This window comes from Coturnix japonica, chromosome 13 (genome assembly GCF_054131305.1).
Source record: "Coturnix japonica strain WE chromosome 13, WE-NBRP24, whole genome shotgun sequence".
NCBI lineage: Eukaryota > Metazoa > Chordata > Aves > Galliformes > Phasianidae > Coturnix > Coturnix japonica.
Window position 1 is genome coordinate 15268718 of NC_140675.1, and position 6178 is coordinate 15274895.

Here is a 6178-nt window from a genome sequence, read left to right on the forward strand (position 1 = left end):
TATACCTTTTGTAATTACTTTCTGTCTTCATTTGATACGTTGGTGCTTTACTCCAGTAAGCCCTACTATCACTTTTAACTGTTTGCTATTACTAAGATCAACATGATTGCATTATTTACTCTGCTTGCTTCAAACATCACTTTTCCTCCCTTGTTTTCCCCCTTCCTCTCCCACTGCCTCTCTGGGAATATTTGAGTTTTAACAACCTGATGCTGTCTGAAGTTTTATTTGTTACCTTCATAGCCTAAGACCATGATTACTTTAAGCCCTGTGATACATTGTCATGAAGCAGTAATACCCACCAGACCATTATTGAATTTATTATATCTAAGAGCTCAATAAACAGTGAAAGATAAAGCTGTTTTTTACTGCCTGTGGAAATCAGCCTGTTGATTCCTCCCTTAATTCTCATTCTTGTCGATACCAGAATAATTAAATCCCCATCACAAAAACTCTAATTTCTTCTCAGGTCACTTATCACACGGACTCTGGCTACTTCTGTATATTTATTACTTTGCTGCATAGCATTTTGGCAAACCAGCAACGTATTCTTACTCCAAGCTTCCCCTCTGTCAGGCAGAAAATAATAGGCGCTTATGTAAAACACAGGAAAACAAACTTTTGTTTTTATGGTGTCCAATATTTGCTTCATCAAAGTATTTTCTCCTGCTCTCTAGGAAGCACATTGATACGCTCCGTTCTGTACTGTAAAACTCACTCCTGAAGGAGATGCTGCCCATGACTTCCTCTCTCCCTTCCTCTCTGCGACAGGTGATGCACCTGGATGATTCCTTTTATCACACATGATCAAAATGCTGATCAAATAACACATCTGCAGGCTTTGGGGGCTGGTGGTTTGCTCTTTGCCATCGAGACAAGTCTGACGAAGTTTAAGTAGCGCCTGTGATTCTCAGCCTGGCCGAAACAGCCTTCTGCGTCACTAGAGGAGCAAAAGCTGTTGGTGTGCAGAGAGAAACAAATTATTTTATCTTAATAAGCATGGAAATTGGATGCAAATTTCATTATCCATTTAGAATTAGGAATGGTGTTTTCTTTCTGTTCTGCACTCCAGCCATATGCACTGTTATCTTTTGGTGGCTCAGAGCAGTTGTGAAGTACAACTACAAGAGTCTGTCATTCTTTCTGCCTAAGGAAAGGAAAACCCAACCTAAAGTAGTAAATGTCGGCTTCAGAACAAGGTCTGTAAGGAGCTCTGTGCTATCAGTAGGCATTCATGTGGCAATGTATACTTGTACAGAGCTTGGTAAAGTGGTCCAGCAGTGATACCTTAGGCAATGTGGAGCAGATGTGGAACTAGTAATATATAATTAGGTCAGAACTTCAGAAAGGAAAACTGGGACTCGTGTACAGAGCAGTCCAAGTACTGTGGAACAGACAAATGTCTCCCTTTTGCAGTAGTATATTGCAGGACTATGGCATTGCAGAAAGGAGAAACAGCAAGAAACAGTATTGTAAAGAACTGAAATTGCAACAGATACAGTTCTTGGGGGGAGGACAGGATGATTAATATCACTGGTATTGAATCTGATTAACGTGTACATCACAAAACCCAAAATACAAACACGAGGCACTTATCCTGTACTTCATATTCAATAACTTTAACTGCTTAATCTTGCATGTAGGCATTTGTCTTTACTAGTAGCTAAATTGGACAACGAGCTGATCCTTAGTTTGTCACATTTTTTTCTTCACATTATTAGAGAGCAGGGGACTTCCTTGACATATTTAGCCCAGTGATGATCATCATCTTAACTTTATCTTTCACTAACCCACTAGCATTCTTCCTTAAAATAAGGGCTGTTGTCTTTCCTTGCAACTAGGCTTCCTGGAGCATGGAAGGCCAATGCTTGGGGATGTTTCAGTGCCATTTCTTTTATCAGAAAAGGTAGAATTTCTAGGAGAATTTATGCAAGCAATTTCACGTGTTTTGAATTAAGTGTGTATATATATATATATATATATATATAAATTAAATGCTTTTGAGTATATCCAATAAACATCTATGTGCATTTTCAGGTACCTAAGTAAATAGTTAAAACAAGAATTTAGTATGCATTCTAAAATTAAATTCTCTGCTCCTGATCAGTGAAACCTGGTACCAGCTCATCCTGCTGTGTCTTAAATATGTAGAGCAGATGGCTGCTTTGTAATTGAGCTTCTGTTTTTCCTGCATCCTTTGCTACAAGGGCACTGGGTAGTCAAAACTTCCATTCCCAGGCTACAAGTGTGATGTCTCCAGAAAACAGATGCCATACCCCAGCAAAATGCTTGTTGCGTAGGTCCAGACTCAGCTGGGTTTTTGTGTGTAAATAAGGCTTCAGTCTTTTGGTTTGCTTCTGTTGTGCTTGAGCTGTGTAGACAGATCTTATACAGGAGAGAAAAAAAAACAACAAACAAACACAACAGCATACTGAAAAAGCTCAGCTTAATAAAAAAGATGACCTCCACAATTAGAAGGCTTCTATTTTTATAGTCTTCAGCTGTTTATATATCAACTGAGGAAATGGAAAGGAAGTAGCACAGGAGACTAAAGGCAGAGGGCACAAACATATTTTGCCTGCTTAGCTTTTATTCCTCACTGTGCTGTGCAACATTTCTTTTCTCCATCAAATTAATTAGCGGAAACCTGCATCTGTAAAGCCCTGCCTGAGCTCCTGGGTCAGTGAGCCTTTGTTCTTTCTGGGAGTGAATGCTGTCTGTGATTATTGCATTCATTAATTTTTATATGGGAAATAATACCTCTGCCTTGATCTACACAAACACAGATTTCTGTTCCAAATCAAACTTCCTCTGTACATACTCTGTTGCTGGGAGGGAAGTGGGAAGTTAATACAGTATTAAATCAATTTAAAGAACGTGATTTTATAAAAATATCCAATAGTAGTTGTTCGTTCTATTATGCAAGGTAAACTGGGGCAGATGAGTTGCATTGATGATGTTTTGTGTGATTCTTAACTATGAAAGCAGAACATTGTCTTCCTTTCTCAGGTTTATTTTGTTAGAGACATTAGAGATGTGAACCAGAGACCACCTCCTTCATGAATTTGCTTATGGTTCTGCAGAACTTCTCTGATCTTCCTTGTTTCAGGTGTTTTTTCTTCAGCTGTTTCAGTTTCTGTTCTCTCAGGTACCGAAATTCCAACTCTAGTTCTGGTGATTATAACCAAGAACTGCATCTAAAATCATTCTTTGCTTATGAAAACTCACTGAATGAATCCTAATTCCTCATGTTTTACTGATCTTATTTGCAAAATATTTTAAAAATATTTTTATAATATTTAATATCATTTCATCCATCCTTCACCCCACAAGAGCCCCCTGTATTTGCCTGCACCACAACCACAAGGTCCATAACAATCCCAGCTTCCAAACTCATCTGGTATGACCACAATTCAGAATAAGATTTTGTCAACAGCAAGGAAATTTTCAATCTTTGTCAAGTGCATGTTGGAAATCTGGGACATTTTAGTGCTAAATGGTGTGGGCATTGTTCCACGTTGTTATTTACTAGCTGAAGTGTGAAGGCTTTCTGAAAGCTGAGTGGAAACTAATGCGCATCATTCTAGCTATTCTGTCATAAAATGCCACTGCCTAAAGGCTTTGCAGTCTAAAGGGTTTGGACAGATAAAAAATGATTGGAAGTTCAAGTTAATAGTCTATAAGACGGCCAATGAGATCCAAAGCAGTTGGGTCCTACACTGCTGCCATGGAGCTTTGCAGTGCCCACTCCTATTCGCTGTTAGAGGATCTATGCTCCTCATCACTTAGACTCCTGAGGAAGCCTTTAGAAGCTGCTTCAAGAAGATGGCATGGTGCTTCAGGAAGCTGGGAAAAAGGAACTTAAAGAAAGCGTGTAATGCACTGAAATCCTTAGTTTTGTAATTTGTCCTAGAGGAAGGAGCTTCAGCTTGTGTGGATACAAGATGGGACAGAGATTGATATTCTTTTAAAGACCAGGATGTTGCAAATCTCCTGAGTACATGAAAACTTATTTCCTTAAAGTAGATACTAAAGACTTTCTCCTTTGGGTCCTTTTTAAGGTGTAGTATATCATCTTTGTTCTCAGTATCACTAGAGGAGAATAACTGATTTCTTTCTTCATTTTCTTCAAGGTCTTGCAACTCTTGCCTGGAGATGTTTCAGTTTGTGGTTTCTTCTAATTTCCTTCTGTATGAAAGAATAAGATAAAATAGGGATACACCATTTACATACTATAAGATGAGGATTATTTAATTTGCAAGGAACTTAATAGTATTCTGAAGAATCAGGTTTGTTTATCATTGTAGGGAATGGAATGACATTTATGCTTTACAAAAAAAAAGCTACTAAAAGATGGCACATTTATGAGACCTTACCTGGATTGAGGAGGAGAAAAAAGGCATTCCCATGAGAGCTATTGGTTCTTTTGCCATTTGTAAAACTGACTCTGAAATGATGGCTTTAGTGATTAAAGACTGAAAGAAAGTAGTCTCAGAATAATCAATGGATTCTCCAGCATATGTTAATATATTCTGTTTGGAAAGGTTACTTCCATTTATACTCAAGATGAAAATACTTTATGGCATGTAATCGCAATCTTTTTTATCTATGGGAGCTAAATACTCAGGTTAACATGGGCAATAAGAATAAAAAAATGTGATGGATTAATTTCGCGAGGAAGTGTTGGTTTTAATAACACATTTTTAAAGATAAAGCAGCATACTGAGTCATTTTTTTTCTCTTCTACATAACGTTTCTGATTTTATTATGCCGTATCATCTAAAGTAAATGTCATACAGTAATGGTGAAAATAAAAAATGCAACAAGAACTTTTAATTTAATAAAAGCAGGTTTGTATTTGCCTCCCAAAATTCTGCAAATTTCATGATAGTGGACTTTTATGTCTTTTTTTTGTCTCCTTCCATTTCATTTGGTAACAGAAGGAGATCTGAAATTGCCAGGTGTTTCTCCTGTAAAGGGGTTGTGTGTTCAAACAATCCCAGTCAGAACATGCAGAGTGTTCTGCTGAGAGCCAAACCTTCCTTGTGTTTGTGCAGGCCAGCCATTTAATCTGAGACATTCAGTGGATATGGGATTCACCTAGTATTGATGGTAGCTGGTGGGGTCCTTCATGTATGTCTGCCACCATGCAAAATAAGCTTCTCTCACTGCAGAAATCCATTGCTTCAACCAGGTAAGGAAAGTCTTCCAGTTTTCAAAAATGGGTTGGAGGCCTGGATTTATTTTCCTTTCTCTTCTAGGTTAGGACATAAATAACGCCGCCTCAGTTGTTCTCTGAAATATTTTCTGCTCCTTTACATCCAATCCCACCTTTGCTACTTGGAGCACTCATTTGAAGGGTAGATCATTCAGATTCAGATCACTCCTCCCTGCTACACAGTTAGTAGAAGGATCTTGGCATCTTAAGAAGGTGTTTTAAACATGAAGCTAGGAGAGAGGGAGAAATGGGGCTGTGAATTTGCTGCTGCAGTGTTGAACACATTGCAGGAGAAAAACATGAATAAAAACATAAAGGGTGGTAGCATGGGGCTGACCTTCACAGCACCATGGTTAAGCAGCTACGAACATGGAAGGCAACTGATTTTACAGAGCCCAAGTGTCTCTGCAATACACTGCAGTCACATAGCTGAGGGCAACAACATAATTATTGACAAATAAAGAGCCATGCATGCAGTGCAGAAAGTGTGATGATATGCAATGAAGAACCAAAGAATAGAAGAATTTGGAGACAAAACCTTAAACTTCATCTTGGTATTCTTGGTAATAATGTCAGCTGCAGCTATGCTATGGTATTTGCAGATACACACCGTACAGTGCTGACTTAGAAACATGGAATCTTTGATGTGATTTTTGTGGCATGTCACATATGAAGCAGTCTTTGGGGTGTGACTGTGTCTGTGTCCTGGGAATGGGTGAAATTGCTTTCTAACTTCTTTTTAGTAAGTAAAAATAACCTCATAAATAAAACCTGAGGACAGTAATTTCTACTTCTCAGGTTGCTTGTCATTCTGAGTATGATAAATGTTAAATGACTGCAATTTCAGTATAAAGTCAATTATCTGTGTGTAGCAAATTAAAATTAGACACATTTTTTAGTCTGGAAATTTATCCTAATGGAGAATGCAATTTGCTTCCTATCGAGGAACAGTTCTCTTGG